At 39.9% G+C, this 15,944-nt stretch overlaps 1 protein-coding gene across 2 annotated transcripts in view; it reads left to right on the top strand.

Annotated features, from left to right (window-relative positions):
- Positions 1 to 15,944, top strand: part of SERPINB7 (serpin family B member 7) — a 56,656-nt gene that overhangs the window by 1,158 nt on the left and 39,554 nt on the right. The gene's annotated exons all lie outside the window — the stretch shown is intronic.

Below are 15,944 nucleotides of genomic sequence, written 5' to 3'. Positions count from 1 at the left end.
CAAAGCTGGGTACAGCTGAGCTTTAGAATATCTCTGTGCTCTAAATTTTGTCTTCTTTAGTAATTTATAGTCTGGACATCTCTGCTGGTACTTTTGCACTCAGTAAAGATGAACTGAGTGTGGCCACTGTAGCCAGTGGTCATCTCATGCGGCCCCCTATAAGGCATGAGACAGAGGAGAGGAAGGAAAAGGACTATTTGTATTTGTGAGGCCCCAACATCTGTGATGAGAACAGAAATAGTAACAGCAGGAAACCTTGCATTTAATCACAGTTGTAGCTGGAAGATTTTGATCCAAAGTCTGATAGGGTTTTCAATGCTTATATTTATACTGATAAATAACATTTTTCAAAAGATTTTATTTATTCACGAGAGACACAGAGAGTGGCAGAGACATAGGCAAAGGGAGAAACAGGCTCACCATAGGGAGCCCAGTCTGGGACTCAATCCCAGGACTCTGGGATCATGATGCTTAATCACTGAGCCACCCAGGTGCCCCGATAAATAAAATAACATTGATTCCTCAACAGGGATGAAGTAAAACTATTCTGGAAGTTTTTCTTAAAAAAGAGGTAGTAAGTCTCCCATTTGTCTGAAAAATGCTTAGAGATCTACATGGGGTGGAATTAAACCTAAGTTTCAGACTAAGCAAATGTGCTCTTTTATTCATGTTTCATGAGTGAAGATGGAGTCTGGGTTTGCTCCAAAGCAAACCCAGATTTCCTCCTTTATTCTTTGAGAATTTAAGAAATGATGTTTTCCTGCCTGAGCTGGGTTATGTTGCCATGAGTGATGCTCCCTGGAACACCAGCAAAGAGATAAAAGTTCCAGGATCATGTTTGGTAGGGACAAGCCCTGTGGTCTTCGAATGTTCCCCAGAGGAGCAAAGACAGGGATAAGGCTGGTCCTCTGGAGCCACAAGGACAGTGACTGTCTGCACCTGAGCCCTTCCCTCCAGCTCAGTCGACCTCACTGGCTTCTCTCCTTCTGCCAGAAGGAGGTTGAGCATCTCTCCCAGAAAGCCTCCTGCAGCCGTGCCCTCTCCCCCAAAGCTCTTTCCAAGTATCTCCAGCCATCACAAAGCGTGGACTACTAGGGAGAGGCAGGGATAATATCTTAGGAACTTCCTTCCACCCACAGTGTTGACACTGAAGCGTGGCACTGAGGTGGCATTTCAGGCCATAGTTAGAGGCTTCCTGGTTTTTTTTCCCTACTTCTGAAATGATCAAAAACACTTTTTTCTTTACTGCTTCTTATTTCTCCCCCTTTAAAAGTTTTTTTTCCCTTTGAGAATTCAGAAAATTTTGGGGTGGGAGGAGGCATGAATAGGAACAAAAATCAGGGATAAGATGAGAAGGATCCGAGTTCCTTTGTACTGGTCCCCTTGGTGTATAATTAGCCTGTTTTAATGGCAGACACTGGAGTTTGTGGGTTGACTGAATGAAATTCACTGGCCAGAGTATCATTTTGAAGGGGAGTTAGTGAGGCAAGTGGTGCTTAATAGATGGTCGCTTTGAAGAATTTTCAAAATCTTTATTCGATGATACACAAGAATTGTAACATCACATTGTGGTCTATGTATACAATGGAATATTCCTCAGCCATTAGAAACGACAAATACCCACCATTTGCTTCGACATGGATGGAACTGGAGGGTATTATGCTGAGTGAAGTAAGTCAGTCGGAGAAGGACAAACATTATATGGTCTCATTCATTTGGGGAATATAAAAAAATAGTGAAAGGGAATAAAGGGGAAAGGAGAAAAAATGAGTAGGAAATATCAGAAAGGGAGACAGAACATGGAAGACTCCTAACTCTGGGAAACGAACTAGGGGTGGTGTAAGGGTAGGAGGGCGGGGGATGGGGGTGACTGGGTGGCGGGCACTGAGTGGGGCACTTGACGGGATGAGCACTGGGTGTTATTCTGTATGTTGGCAAATTGAACACCAATAAAAAATAAATTTATTATTAAAAAAATTGTCACATCACTAATAAAAAGTATACAGTTCTGTATAAAGGCCATTATAGTGGTTGACCAATACCTTATTACCCATCACCAAAGGTGGAAACAAATGGGGACAGCATTCATTGGGATGAATATTTATGCACGAACCTTTGAAGTGTACAAGTAGGAGGATTCTCTTGTCTGTGCACGAGATGTTATGTAATGAGAGCATGCCTCAGGGGATGCAAAGTAAAGACCAGAGCTGTTTTCTCAACATGTTGCTGCCTGTTAAGGTTCCGATTATGAACGTTACTGTGTGTCAGGTCCCATAAAATCATTATGCGGGGCGAGTGTATGAAGTGTTTCAGCAAAGTGGTTGGCGGTGATGGCCATCTCTCTTCATGGGGGACAGAGAACCGATTTATGAGTGGCGTGCTCCCAGCCACACCTGGGGGGCCTGTAGAGGGATCCAGTGACAACATCACAGTCTTAACAGAATCCCAACTTGGTCTCCTGTTAAAGGTTGTGAAAGCCATGCAGATGTTCATTTCATATGACAAGGTGGGTCTGGGCTTCCACTGCCTTCCAGTTGAAATCTGGGTGGAGGATAAACAGAGGTTCCTGCTTCCATGGTCAGTATTTTTTTGAGAAGCTGGTGATGAAGATTCTGAGAGATTAGAAGGCATTAGTTCCCTCCGGGTGCTGGGCCTGGCATTGTGGCTTCCTCCTACATTTTAGATTTTTCTATTTCCAGAATCTTGAGTGGACTCAGTGTGTGTGTGTGTGTGTGTGTGTGTGTGTGTGTGATGTGAGGAAATGGAAAAACTTACAAGGACTCTTAGTTCTTTATAGTTGGCATTACAGTGAACTCAGTCTTTCTCAAATTCTCTACCTCTTCCCATAGTGGTCTCCATTATCATTTTGAAAGTTTCTGTTCAACGTTAAGAGTTAGAAACATAGTAAGTTCATCGTTTTCATCTAGGAAATTAGCTGCAAGGCAACAATTTAGATTTTGGATTTCCTGATTTTTATTGAGCCAAATGATTGTGTATAAATTCTATCTAATACAGCATGGGTGCCCTTGGAAACGTAACTGAATAGCTTGAGATTAATTTTCAGCTGAAAAATAGGGATAACAATAAAATGTGGTATCAGTGCTTGTGAAGATCAAAAGATGGCCTCATTTGTTATTATCTTTTAATAGATTTAGTTGGTATAATAGTGTTAAGTTATAAAGTTGCATAGAGGTCTTTTAAGAATCAATTGTGTGGTTTGCCAAAGTCCTTAGTCTTATGTTTGATTCCAGAGGGCCATTTAATGCTTTAGGGTAGGAGTTGGCAAACTTTAACTCTCAGTCCAAAACAGGCTCGCCACCTGATTTTGTAAATAAAGTTTTATTGGAACACAGCCATGTCCATTTGTTTACTTATTTGCTATGTCTGCTTTCATGCTACAACCAAAAAATTGAGTTGTGAAAGATGGCCATATGGCGCACAAACCCAGAGTATTTACTCTCCGGTCCCGTTCCGTACAGAAGAACTTTGCCAACCTCTGCTCCCAGGAGTTCCTGATGAAATAAACAGTCTCCAAACTTCTAAAGTGCAATGCTTAATCCTTCACATAATTGTAAATCCTAGGCACCACACTTAGCAAATATTGCTCCCTTCAAGTTCACAGGCTACTTGCCTTTCTGGCAAGTTTTAGATTCTGAAGGATCCTTTCTTGTTTGTTGTTCATCCCTCAACTCCAGGTGGCTCTACCAGGAGGGTATGTTGCCCACATGTTCTAGTAACTGCTTCTTCAAGCCTGGTGTCAGTGTCACACCGCCACGTTCTCATAGCACCTGCCCCAACCCTGTCATACACAACGCTTTGTACAACTCCGATTGCTAACTTTGTGGTCCACATAGCAAGCAACAAATGGCATGATTGGTGTGACTTTAAAATGTTCACAGATAAAGATCCCTGGAAAATTTAATAGTATCAGGCCTAGGAATGGTCCTTACTGCCTGGCCACGCCCAGAGCCAGACACCATCCACAGAGATTAGTTCTTTTTCCTCTGATATTTGTGCATTTCCTGGCTGGTGAAAAGTGGCACATGGGGCTCAAATTGTATAGTGAACACATTTTTACTGTCTAGAAGAGATTAGTTAATATAAAGGGAAGCAAAAAACTCATGAGCTCCTTTCTTAAAGATGCTACCTGCTTCACTGAAGCACTCAGAAATATAACCAGTGTTTAGAAACTGGCTCTAAATAACAAGGACTTGGCCATTATCCTCTGGTCTCAAATGCTCTGCATCTGGCTACTGGAGAGATTGTGGTTCACTGTGGAGAGGTGTTTTAGGGGCAGTTACAGGGAAATACTTCTTTATGGCCTGGGCCCCTTTTCATGAACAGATAGATACTCATATCATCTGGATTTTTGGTATATGTGACATAGAGAAGACTCTCATGGAAATCCAGGTGCCTGGGTGTGATAGGCCCACTCCCTTCTAGCACCTTACCCTCTCATCAAGATGAACAGCCACTGTGAGGCTCCCACTCTCCGCTTTGGCACCAAGCCCAGCTCTTCTTCAAAGGCCACCTCACAGTGTGCGAATTCACTCAACAGCAAAGAGCAAGAACTTTGCATTGTGGCTAGGGTCCAAGAGTTTTAGTATTAAGCCCTAAATATTTAAGAAAGCTCTCTAAGGGATGTCAAGACTTGATTAGAGTCATCACTGAGTGTGGACCCACTTCTCGGTCAGTGGCTATCAAGCAATGGTTACTGATCACATGCATGTGTGCACACACAAAATAATTCTTGCTCTTATTGTGAGCAGTGCTCTGTGATCTATTTTATTCTATTTGTCTGTTCTCATGTGTCCTATCCTACTCCATCGTATCGTATACTACTGCCTTTCATTTTTAAAAAGATTTTATTTATTTTGAGAGAGAGAGGAGGGAAAGAGAGGAAGGCAGGGAGGAGCTGAGGGAGAGAGAGAAAGAGAATCTCAAGCAGACTCCTTGCTGAGCCTGTCCCAGGACCCTGAAATCATGACCTGAGCCATAATCAAGAGTCGAGTGTTTAACTGACTGAGCTACCCAGGCACCCTTCTTCTTCTTTTTTTTTTTTTTTTAATGCTGATGTCTATCCCCTAAATATATTTCATCTCCCACAGTGGATTGTAATCGGCAGGTTGAAAAGCAATGTTCTAGGGTGTATGAACATTACTGACTCTTGCCTACTAAAATTGATGCCTGGGAAACAATATGATATTTTCCTTCTCACAGAAACACGACACAAAGACCTCTGTATCATCTTTTTCCTTTCACAGCTGGATGATTTTAAAATCTTGATTTCCTTTTTATTTCATTCCCTAGCTTTTCTCTTCCTTCTCCCCCCATGCCTGCCACCCCAGGTCCATTTTCTTTCTGCCTTTGACCGCTAGCTCCATGGGTGCCTCGAGGGCCTGCCATATTCTCTGTTGTCCCTGAACCCTCGTGGGTGTGTCTCTGGCTTCCTTTCTGCACGCCCCCCCTCCCCACCCCCCGACCTGATCAGTTCCAGTTTATCTCTGCTAAGTTTCTCTGCTCCCTCTAGTTCTCAATGAACTTTCCTGGTTGTTCAGACAGTACTCCCATGTGGCACTTTTCGTGGTGCCTTATAATTGCTCATAAAGATTCTCCTTCCCAAACTTTGGGCTCATTGAAGGCGAAGACAGGATTTTTAAAAAATTAACCTACCACAGTATTCCCACTGTATGCCATAAGGCCCAGCATCTAGTAGGTTGTTGATGCAAATTTGTCACATGAATGAATAGATGAATGAACTACTGACTGGAAGGGGAAAAAAAGCCACTAGATGAAGGACTTGAATGGGCAACCCTATTAAAATAAGTTATATTATCATTAATATTCTTTGGTTTTGTGTACAATGTGGAAATGTCCCTGGAATTTCCTCCTGAAACAAGATTGTGAGGTTTTTCTCTTATCTCTGGTGGTACAGTCTTTGTATTTGGTTTCACATCATACCTGCCCAAGATACTACACCATTCCTGAATCTGACTTATAGATTGTTATGTGCATTGGTATGTGTATCAAGTAGCAGGAGACACAGTGGCCTCCTAGACACATTTATGGGCTGAAAGGAAATGGGACACAATTGTATATATTAAGGATCCTAGCTTCAGGCACATTCATGAAAAGCTGCATGTGCCAAGGATCCGATTTGCATGGTTTTCATTGGCATGGTTTTGAATTGTGTATGTTGGCTGTCTCAGCCAGTACACCTGGTGGTTGGTGCATGCAGGCAATTCGGCTTGTTTTCCAGCAGATCAAATATTGAAGATGAAGTCCTTTCCCTTGTAATGGCATTTTCATCTCAAATATTATATTGATTTAATTTAATCCTATATCTATGGAATTCATTTTATCAGTATTCAGCTAACATTTAACTTTAATATGGTTGGTGGATTTCAACTGACTCAATGTGGGAAGAGCCACTTCTCAGAATACTCACCAACAAAAGGAGATTGTTTAGTCCTCTTTTATTTCTGTAATTTATTGAAGGACTATCTTTAGTGTCTGCTAAGATAGAGATTATTGTGGTGATACAACAGACACAGACATTGCCTTCATGGAGCATAAAGTGTAAAGGAAAAACAGACATTCAACAAATACATAGGTACATCGTCACAAGTTCTTATAAATACTATAGGGAAGGTCTCTGAGTATAGGAGGGAGGGCCTGATTCAGATTACATTTTGAGGAATCCTCTTTGGAAAGGTGATATGTATGCCAGATATTTCTTCGTGGTGATAGAGAGCAGTAAGAAATCTTTGAGAAGGAAAAAGCTTACTCTTTTAAATAATTGAAATATCACTGTTTTGGAGCTTAGGGAGTGCATCGGGTCCCTAGGGCTGCTGTAACAAACCACCACAAACTTTGTGGCTTAATTAAAGCAATATAAATGTATTCTCTTAGAGTTCTGAGGATGAGAATTAGAAATCAGAGTCAGCAAGGCCAACACTTGCTCTGAAGACTCTAGGGAAAATCCTGGCTTGCCTATTTTAGCTTCTGGTGGCTCTAGACTTCTTTGCCTTGTAGATGCATCATTCCTGTCTCTCCACATGCCATCTCCCCCTGAGTCTCTGTGGCTGAAATATCACCCTCCTTTGTCTTATAAGGGCACTAGTCATTGGATTAGCACATACCTGGGTAATTCAGGATGATTTCATCTTGAGAGTCTTAATCAAATCTACAAAAATCCTATTTCCAATTAAGATCATATTCACCTCTACTGGGGGTTAAGAATTAGGTATATCTTTTGGGGGAAAGAATACAATTCAACCCACTACAGGAGTGAGGAGGAGAGTATTAGAGAAGAGGTGGACAGTGGACATGGCCAGATCATGGCAAGATCAAGAATACAGGAAAGTTTTTGAAGGGCTCTTCAGCAGGGAAGCAACATGATCCACCTTATGTCTGAAGACAGTTGTCCTGCATGATGTTAGAGATCATATTGGAGAGGTGAAGGCAGTAAGGAACTATATTGCCAGAGTTCAGATGAGAAATGATGGTGATTTGCATGAAGGTAGTCCATGAAGAAATATTGAGAAGCAGACAGACCTGAGATATATTTTGGAGGAGGAAGCAGTAGCACTTGGGAATGGATTGCATAAGTATGAGGGAGATGGAGAAATCAAAGATTACCCTCAAAATTTTGTAGTGAACTACTAGGCTGAGAGAGCTTCCATTTATTGAGATGGGAAGGTTGGAAAGGAAGAACAGGTTTGGAAAAAGATCATAAGGGCAGATTTGTAGGTGAGAGGTTTGAGATGCTTGTGTGATGTCTAGTAGACATTGGAATATAGGAATTAAAGGTGCTCTTTCATCTGGAGATGCAACTTTGGGAGTCCCCAGTGGTGGGTGACCATGGAAATAATGGGAGTGGGCGAGATCTTCTGGAGAGAGTGGGAAAAGAGGGACCAGAATTTAGAGCACAAAGCAAATAGAAGGAGCCAGCCAAGGATACTGAGGGTGTTGTATAGGCCCCACTAGGCTTCTACCCACCTCTGAAGAAGATGGCTGTGGAGCAGGGAAAAGTGTAGATTTAGAGGCCTGAGTTTTGTTGATACACTTGACACTCATTTGTTCTGTGTTGAGCATCTCTTCTCTTTACAACCAAGTGCTATGAACACTATTACTTTTTAAAATGGATATGTAAAGTAAGGATGTTACTAATCTTTGCCTCTCCATGTATGAATATTTAGGAAGAGAAGAGTCATGTAATATGATGACATATTTCACTACATTCAGTGGCACGTTCTATATTAATTTCATTTCTCAATCATCACATATTTGATCATAAGACAAGATTATATTATATATTAATATAATAACAGAACATTTAAAAATAAATATTGAATGACTCTCATGCCTATAATATCAGAAGATAATTGTGAATTAAGAAGTTGATGATATTTGTTTGAAGTTGGGTCATATCCTTATTTTTAGATTCCATCAGAAAAAAAGGGGAGGGGGCCCAACTATTGAGGTCCAGCTACAACTTTGGGGATATGGTTGGTTAGTCACAGACTCACTTTGTAATTATGGAAAGGAGCTGAAGAATGGATGAAAATCCAGCTCTAGAAGGGGACTGATCATCCTAATGAATGTCACACAAATCTCTGCTTTTTATTATCAAAATGTTGATGCAATTTTTCTGAACTGCTATAGGGAGTTGTTGAAATCTTTGTCTTCTCCTTGCAACTTTGTGCTTCAAACTCTCCTAGTGCTTATTTTATTTGAATAAGCATAAATAATATGCTAACAAGTAGAAACAACTAAGATAGCTTCCAGAAAGTAATCTGGTCACTAGAATAAACAGAACTACAGGCTTTCTGTTATGTTATTAAATATTTAAAAATTTTCAACCTGAAATTATTTTATGTTTGAGGTGGTCTAATTTTTACTGCTTTAAAAATTGATAAACAGTTCACTTTAAATTTATGAGTAGATCTAAAAAAGACTTATTGTATTTTAAAATAATCCTGGGGAAGTCACAAGCAGAACTAAATTTGGTAATGTTCAAAATCATCAGATACTTGACATAAAGGATGATTACTTGTCCAAATTTTAAGGTGTTATGGGAATATAAAGCATTTATGTAGAGCACATTTTAAAAGAGAATCAGAGAAAGAGATTTGGGGTTAAAGAATCATAATGTAGGTGAGTTGCAGGTTGTAGTGATGCCTTTGATTTGAGTTCATGAGGAGAAATCGGTGGCCATTGGGCAGAGCACACTGTTTTCCTTTGTTAAAGACCATGTTCTTTGAACATGCACTAAATTATTTTACTAAATGAAGGACTAATTTTTGGTGACTTAAATTCTGTCATTTCACCATGCCACGCTTTGAGAATTCCATGACTTGGGAACATATTCCAGGTCAAGGAACCCAGTAATGAACAAGTTTGACCTGTGTTTCTAAATAGGTCACTATAAAGAATTGCATGACAATACGATTACAGTTGTGTAGTATTTCCCAAGTTATGAAAACAGAAACTGCATGCCATTTACGTGGTATGAACTGAATTGAAGGCAAGCCCAAGAGTGAAACTTAACCAACCTACAGGGTAAAAGAAAATTCTCCCAAGACATGGACTCTGATGAGTGATGGATGATCTGATACATTTGGATGAATTTTTCTCAATGACCTACAGCCTTGGTCCCAATGTCTGAAGTAGAGTAATGTGAAGGCAGATTTGGTTAGTTCATCTAAGGAGATGCTGCCTCTATTCTTCTGTAGCTTGTACCCCAATGACACTGAGTTTGGAGCTTTCACAAAGCCACATTTGTTATCTGTCTGATTCATATTCAAATAAATATGGAGTGATTGAATAATTTGGCCTTTGAAGGAAGTCAGGTCTCTGCTTGTTTGGAGTTCTGACTGTCCCCACCTCTTTCTACATCGGATGTATGCTCTTTTTCTGCTTCTCCCGAGCTGCTGATGGAAGTGTCCTGAGGAACTCTTATACTAGTCTTCCAGGAGTGGCTGTATCCAAGAACCAAGGCTATTGTCCTTTTTTTTTGGAAGATTTTATTTATTCATGAGAGACACAGAGAGGGAGAGAGAGAGACAAAGACACTCTCACAGAGGAAGAAGCAGGCTCCATGCAGTGAGCCTGATGTGGGATTCGATCCCGGGACTCCAGGATCATGCCCTGGGCCAAAGACAGGCACTAAACCGCTGAGCCACCCAGGGATCCCACGGCTTTTCTCCTTATGGGACATGCAACTCATATTTTTAAAATTAGAGAAATTAGTTTCACTGTACTCTGTCGTGGGGTGTTTTTCTTGGAAAATAATTCTAAAATTCTGTAGAAAATTCAAGTGAATGAAAATGGTCAAGAATTTTTTGAAAGTGAAGAGCGATTTGAAGAACTTGCCTTAACAAATACTGAAATACACTTTTGTTAAACAGTTTTAATTGACAAAAAATAAACAAACAAATGACATGGAATTGAACTCAGAAATAGACTGTTACATACTTGAAATTAGCTTGTGCTGGATGAGAACCACATAGGCAAGAGAGATTAAAGAGATACTAATAATAGGATAATTGGTTATTATTATTAAATATGTAGATCTTCATTTTATAAAAACGAATGATAGAAGGAAACAAATTAGCAGGAGACACGAGTAGTTAGGTATTGGATCTCAGAGCAAAGAGCGAGTTTCTAAACATAAGAGCAGTAGAAAAAAATCACATATTTTTAATTGCATAAAAATTTTTAAAAGGAGTGGAGAGGAGAGGAGGGATGAGTAGGCAGAGCACAGGGGATTTTTTAGGGCGGTGAAACTACTCTGCGTAATTCTATGTAATGGTGGCTACATGTCATCAGACGTTCGTCCAAACCCATAGAACATAAAACAGCAAGAGTGAACTCTAATCTACACTATAAACATTGGGTGATAATGATGTGTCATTGTAGATTCATCAGTTGTAACAAATGTACCACTCAGGTGGCAGATGTTGATTCCGTGGGAGACTAGATCCGAATGGAGGCAGGGCACATGTGGGGAATCTCAACCTTCCACTCAGTTTTGCTGTAAAGCCAAAACTGCTCTAAAAAATAGTCTATTAAAAAAATAACATTTTTTTCTATGTGCATATTGTCTGAAAAAAATAAATTGTTCATGTCTTTTCTACATTTTTCTACCAAGTTTTTGGTCCTTTGCCCTTCACATTTAAGAGTTCTTTACGTATTAGAAGTTGGCCTTTGATCTGCGATGTATGTTGTCAGTTTTTCTATAGCTTGACTTGTTTTTCAGTATTTCCGGACATGCATTAATTTTTATTTTTATTTTTTAGTCGACTTTATTAATATTTTCTTTTATTGTCTCAGGATTTTGAGTCATTGTTAGAAAGCCTTTTTCTTCACAGAAGTTAGAGAGAAATTGACCAATGGTTTTCCTTAGTACTTCCATGATTCAGTTTCTTTTATTTAGGTCTCTAATCCATTGGAGTTTATTCCTTTGTGCAGGGTGAGATATGGATCTGATTTTATTTTTTCTAAATGACTACCCACTTTTCCTAGGATTGTTTATCTAAATATTGATCTTTATTCCATTGATATGGGATGTTACCTTTATTGTATTCTAATTTTCCACAGGTATTTGGGTGCAACCGTAGACTTTCTTTTGACTCTCTGTGCTTCTTTAATGCCTGCTACTTCATTGAATTTCTTTTGTTTGATTTGCTTTTGTCACTGATTATCTGTGGCTTTCCAGATATACTACTACAATATCTAAAAATACAGGATTTTTTTTTTTCGGTCTACTCTTATTCGTCTGATTGAGTTCTCTTGTCTAAGTGAATTTGCTAATACCTTCAGTGCAGTGACGCATAGTAGCAGAGAGAGAGTGGACATCTTTTTTCTTGAGCTTTAACCGTTTTTTTGCTTTTTTTGTTTTTTTTTTTTAATCACAAATGGGTATTGAGTTTTGTCAGTGGTTTTTTCATCATATGTCGAGATAATCATGATATTTTTTCCTTAGATTTATTAATATGGTGTATTATAGTAGTAAATTTCCTAATATTGAATTAACCTTTCCTCTGTAATAAATCCCACAATGTACTGATGTTTTGTTTTCTTAATGTGGTATTGGATTCTATTTGTTAATATTTTGCTTAGTATTTTTGCATTTGTATTCATGAGTGATGTATGTCTCCTCTCTACCCTACTGTCCTCATCTGTTTTAGATATCAGTCAGTGTTCCTTCATTGAAGGAATTGGGAAGTTTCCTTTCTTTTCAGTGTTCTAGAATAATGAGTCCTAGGACTATCTGGCCTTTGGAAGTTGGTAGAATTCTGCTGTTAAACCATCTGCACCTGATGATTTTTGTGGAGTAGGTCCTTAATAATGTTATTTCTCCAATGGAAATCAGTCTGTTTAAGCTTCTCAGCTCAAACTGAATTTTAGTAATCTGTATTTCTTTAGGAAATTATCCAGTTCATCTAGATTTTCCAATGTATCTGTATCTACCTGTATATTTACTTATTTTCTATTTCTTACAAAAGTATTGGAGATTGCTAGTTGTAGCATTTTCTAATAGCTGGTATAAAATCCTTATTAGTAATTCTTACACTTGTATCATTTGATACTGAAATCTATTGATCATCTTTTGTCATGTGAATTGAGATTTTTCTGGTTTTTGGTATGATGACTAATTTTTTATTGAGACCTAAACATTTTGAGTATTATGTAATGAGACTCTGGTTCCATTTAAATCTGTTTTTGTAGGTTTTAATACATTTATGATCACAGAGTATATTGTAGGCCACTTTGGTGGGCTGTGGTTTTAATGTCAATTTAGTTGTAAAACTCTTTGCAGTGCTATTTTGGTCTGCCCCGCTGTTGCATTATCCAGAGGCCTGTGTGGAACTGCACCATAATTTGCTTCTCAGAGTATTCACTTTATTGATTCTGTTCAGTTTTACAGATGAGTGGAACAAGGGTGTGCCTGGGACTTCATATACAAATATGAAGAATGCTTTTCTCCATGTCCTGCCTCTTTGTGATCCTCCTCAAACTCTCTAGTTGTGTGTGTGTGTGTTGGGGGGGGGGGGCTGTTTGTTTGATGGTTATTATAATCTTCATTTTACTTCCTTCAGGGTGATGATAGTTGACAAGATCCTACCTCACAGACTGTGTTCTCAGTGCAAGTGGGAAGGAGTAGGATTTTATTATCTGTGTCTGCAGCCACCACCAGTGAGTGGACAGGCATGTCACACTGCTGGTATAGGGTGGGGATATTCGCCATGGTTTCACCCCTCTGTCTCTGCAGCAACAACACCAATGTTGGGAGGGTGGTTAGAGGTGCTGCTTCTCTCATGACATTTGTCTATTTAGGTGGATAGAATTTAAAGGCCAGGTCCTTTAGGGCTACCTTCTTCCTAGACCTCTGGCTAGAGAGAACAGGCTTTGCTTAAAGATTTTTTTCCTACCTGTGTTAAGAGTTCTAGAGTAAAAAAGGGAGAAGAAATGGGTAGGAAATATCAGAAAGGGAGACAGAACATAAAGACTCCTAACTCTGGGAAACGAACTAGGGGTGGTGGAAGGGGAGGAGGGCGGGGGGTGAGGGTGAATGGGTGACGGGCACTGAAGGGTGGCACTTGACAGGATGAGCACTGGGTGTTATTCTGTATGTTGGCAAATTGAACACCAATAAAAAATAAATTTATTATTATTATTATTTTTTAATTTTTATTTATTTATGATAGAGAGAGGGGGGCGGGGGCAGAGACACAGGCAGAGGGAGAAGCAGGCTCCATGCACCGGGAGCCCGACGTGGGATTCGATCCCGGGTCTCCAGGATCGCGCCCTGGGCCAAAGGCAGGCGCCAAACCGCTGCGCCACCCAGGGATCCCTAAAAAATAAATTTATTATTAAAAAAAAAATAGAAACTTAGGGGCAGCCCCGGTGGCGCAGCGGTTTAGCGCCGCCTGCAGCCTAGGTAGGGCATGATCCTGGAGACCCGGGATGGAGTCCCACGTCAGGCTTCCTGCATGGAGCCTGCTTCTCCTCTGTCTGTGTCTCTGCCTCTCTCTCTCTCGGAATAAATAAATAAATCTTTAAAAAAAAAATTAAAAAAAAAAAAAAAAGAAACTTAAGCTGGGATGTATAGGAGGATAAAAACCCGGAAAATTTAACATTACGTTGAACCTCCAGTCCTGAGGTTTTGTCCATTCTTCCTCCTTTTTTCCCCTTTCAGAGTCTTCTCATGGTTCTTTTATGGCTTTTGTACAGGGATTTTAGTTGTAATTTGTAGAGACAAAAGGAGTGAGGTATGACTAGAATTGGAAACCACTGTCAATGAGGTGGTGGTGGTGGTGGTTGTTGTTTTTGTAACTTCAGTTTCAATTTTCCCTTTTACCCAGGAGTGAATAGGAGGATTTTTACTACCCATGTGGAAGGGGCTTTTGTGACTTGTTTTTTGTTAGTTAAACTCTAGTTTTGCTGCAGCGTGATCAGAAGGGATTGTTTATACTATTTTCCCTTATTGGGGTTATTGACGGATGCTTTCTTGGTGACCCAGAATACGATCAATTTCTGTGGATAAGCCATGGGCATTTGAGATGAGTGTGTCCTCTAGTATCAGGGTATAGAGTTTGTAGATATCCATTAAGATTTACTCTGCTCACTATGTTGTTTAAATTGTTTAGCATCGGGATCCCTGGGTGGCGCAGCGGTTTGGCGCCTGCCTTTGGCCCAGGGCGCGATCCTGGAGACCCGGGATCGAATCCCACGTCAGGCTCCCGGTGCATGGAGCCTGCTTCTCCCTCTGCCTGTGTCTCTGCCTCTCTCTCTCTCTCTGTGTGTGACTGTCATAAAAAAAAAAAAAATTGTTTAGCATCTGACCTTATTTTCTTTTCATTGCTATCTACATTACCCCCCCCCCCCCCCCACAGAATGTTACTGCTTTTCACCAGAACAAAGGGAGATGATAGTCTCATGAAATGTAGTCAGAATGGGAAAAAAGCTGAACTTCCAAGAGACGTCTATGTACTTTGCATGGCTGGGAGGAGTGGGTGGGTCTCATGTCATTAGGTGTTCTGTGGATGGGGATAGTGTGAACTTGTACAAAGGAGGAAGGGATGAATAGAAAGTGGGCATAGTTGTGAGGATTTGTGATGTAGGGAAGGATATTTAGTCACTGCTATGAGTGAAAGTTTGGGGATGAGAAGAGATATCTAAAAAGGATCTAGGAGGGACTTCTTATGTGGCATGCTTTGTGAAATCCTTAGAAAGGTCTCTTTAAGGAAGCCTAAGTAAATGGAATGGGATTTGTGTTTTCTCTGAATGTGACTTTTTGCACAGACTGGATCCCAGTGGTCCCAGTTTTTATTCTCACTTTTGTTTATATTTTATTCATAATTAAATTAACACAATTTTAAATGAAATGATAATAATAAATGTTTTAATATTTCCTTTATCTTCATAGATTTGCCATTAGTTTATACTCATTTAATATGTTCTTTATGTTTCATATACCCATACATAGTTTTTTTATTTAAAGACCAGAATCTCTATATGCTCCACTCAAAAAGGCACCCCTCTTTAAGAGTTTGCATGGGTTGGGAAAGTATTACTCCCAAAATGGTAAGGAAACAACTCCGTGTTGAATTGTTTTATGTTAGTTTCCTATGAGATCATATGGGATTCTCTGTTTCTCACAGGCCCTTATAAGAACTGATGGGCTGCCAGCTATTGTGGGCACATTCATGAGTAAAGTAGCCACATTAACTTCTGACTTCTTAGAATAAGTCTCTGAGGCAACAATGGGGGTCCTTGCAGATAAGCGAGAAGTATCCAGAACAAACTATGGTTTAATGAAAAAAAAATTCCAGGCACCCTGGGGTCTAGTTCCAAATGTTTCTTTTCTTTTTTTATTGGGGTGAGTGGGCAGGGGCAGAGGGAGAAGGAGACAAAGAATCCTAAGCAAACTGCAC

The sequence above is a fragment of the Canis aureus genome, chromosome 1 (genome assembly GCF_053574225.1).
Source record: "Canis aureus isolate CA01 chromosome 1, VMU_Caureus_v.1.0, whole genome shotgun sequence".
Taxonomy (NCBI): domain Eukaryota; kingdom Metazoa; phylum Chordata; class Mammalia; order Carnivora; family Canidae; genus Canis; species Canis aureus.
The sequence above is the reverse complement of the archived record's forward strand: the minus strand, read 5'-3'. Positions and strand labels throughout refer to the sequence as shown.